A 2,494-nucleotide genomic window follows, 5' to 3' on the forward strand; every position below is an offset into this window, starting at 1 on the left:
CTACATTGCTGAACTCCCATGTAGTCGACCGCAGTTCGAGTCCCGGACCCGGTGGCTTAAACTCACGCCGGGCGCGTGTGCGTGCGTGTCCAAGATCCCGAGAGGAGAATGGAGGAGAAGAGATTACGGCGTGGCCATCCGCCTGGGGGGGTGATTTCTCTCTTTCTGTCTTTCTGTCCCTCTGTCTTTCTGACGAGTGCACGCACCTTATAGCAAAAAAAGAAAAAGAAAAAAGAAAAAAAATACACGCACACAAACGAGTCAGCAGGTGGTCTAGTGGTTAAGGCGCTGGACTCCCACACGGCTGGCTGCAGTTCAAGTCCTGGACCCGATGGCTTGAAACTCATGCCAGGCATGTATGCATGCACGGCCAAGATCCCGAGAGGAGAATGGAGGAGAAGGGATTGCGGCATGACCATTCCCCCTGGGGGGTGATTTCTCAGCTTCTCTCTTGTTCTCTCTATGTCTCTGGTGAATACAACCCACCCTGTATCAAAAATCCCTCAAAAACAAAACAAAAACAAAAACAATGCCCACTCTGAAGTCAGCGTGGGGTTAGATCACCAGTCCTCAGGCCCTGAGACTCCATCCCCTGACTTGTTCACCTCTCCACTCCCATAGTAACCTCTTTTTTATTTAAAGAATTATTTTTAAAATTTCTTTTTATGTATTCGTTCATTTATTTTACTTTGACCAGAGAGAGACACACAGAGAAAGAGGGAAACTGAGAAAGCAAGTCACCGTGTCTGAGACTCGAACTGTGGTCAGCCAGGTGCGAGTGTCCGGTGCTTTAACCACCACGCCACCTGCTGGTCCCCTATTAACCTCTTTTTTGCTTGTTGTTATAGGGCAAATGTTCTTGCCAGTGGGGGTTGTGAGAAAGCATCTCCCAGTGGGGATGGCCATGCTACCGTCTCCTCCCCTCCATTCTCCTCTCTGGATTTTGGGCACACACGCATGCACGCATGGCCATGCACCTGTGTGTTTTCATGTCGTTGGGGCTGGGGCTTGAACCACACAGTTGGCAAGGTGGGATCCAGCCACCTTAATCACCACACACCACCGGCTGGCCACCATAGTAACCTTTCTTTGTTACTGAAAGAGATTCAGCTGAGAGACCAGCAGATGGCATGGTGGTTAAAGCACTGGATTCCCACATGGCTGACAGCAGTTCAAGTCCTGGATCCAGTGCCTTGAAACTCATGCCAGGTGTGCGTGTGTGACCAAAATTCCAGAAGAATTGGAGGAGAAGGGATTGTAGAGTGGTCATCTCCCCTAGGGGGTCATTTCTCATTTTCTGTCTCTCTGTCTCTCTCTGGTGAAGGCATATGCCCCAGCAGATGGCGTAATGGCTACGTCGCTGGACTCCCATGTAGCTGATCGTAGTTCGAGTCCTGGACAAAATGGCTTGAACTCACTTGTGTGCGTGCGTGCCCAAGATCCCAAGAGGAGGAGACCAGCAGTTGGTGTAATGGCTTTGTAGTTGGACTCCCATGTAGTGCACCACGGTTCGAGTCCTGGACCCGGGGTCTTAAACTCACGCCAAACACGTGTGCGTGTGTGCCCAAGATCCCGAGATGAGAATGGAGGAGAAGGAATTGCGGCATGGCCATCCCCCCGGGGGGTGTTTTCTCATTTTCTGTGTCTCTGTCTCTCTGTGCCTTTCTGGTGAGTGCACGCACCCTATAGCAAAAACCTTTCAAAAAAAGAAAAAACCTAGGGAAAAAAGAGGGAGGCCCGCAGGTGGCATGGTGGTTAAGGCACTGGAGTCCCACAGTTTGAGTCCTAGAGCTGGTAGCTTGCTTTCTTACTATCCCTCTCTCTCTCACTCTGTCCCTCTCTGGTCAAATTTAAATAAATAAATAAATAAATTTAAATTTTTTTTTATTATTATTATATATATTTAATTTGACAAGAGGAGAGAGAGACAGAGAAAGAGAGAGAAGGCCGCCAGGTCCGAGACTCAAACTGTGGTCAGCCATGTGGGAGTCCAGCACTTTAACCACCATGCTACCTGCTGGCCCCTAAAATAATTCTTATTTATTCATTTATTATTTTTTTTTCACATGAGTTTTGCCAGAGAAAGAAAGCGAAAGCAAGCCACCAAGTCCGGGACTCGAACCATGGTCAACCATGTGGGAATTCCAGCTCCTTAACCACCACACCACTTGCTGGTTCCCCCCCTAAAATAATTCTTTAAAGAAATAATAAACTTGGGAGATCAGCAGGTGGCATAGTGGTTAAGGCACTGGACACTTCCACATGGCTGGCCATGGTTCGAGTCCCAGACATGGTGGCTTGCTTTCTCACTTCTCTCTCTCTCTATGTCTCTCTCTGTCAAAATAAATGAATGAATACATTTTTAAAAATTTAAAAATACCCTTTTAAAAAAATATTTATGTCCCGTTAGACTCCCAACCCTAAAAGCAGAGGAAAAGGCTTGGAGCTGGCAACCAAGCACCCACTGGCTCCTACTCCCATCTATGGGGAACAG

At 48.0% G+C, this 2,494-nt stretch overlaps 1 protein-coding gene across 1 annotated transcript in view; it reads right to left on the minus strand.

Moving 5' to 3' along the window:
• Positions 1 to 2,494, minus strand: part of NCAN (neurocan) — a 54,498-nt gene that overhangs the window by 11,440 nt on the left and 40,564 nt on the right.

The sequence above is a fragment of the Tupaia chinensis genome, unplaced genomic scaffold (assembly GCF_000334495.1).
Source record: "Tupaia chinensis unplaced genomic scaffold, TupChi_1.0 Scaffold000201_1, whole genome shotgun sequence".
In the NCBI taxonomy this organism is placed as follows: Eukaryota; Metazoa; Chordata; class Mammalia; order Scandentia; family Tupaiidae; genus Tupaia; species Tupaia belangeri.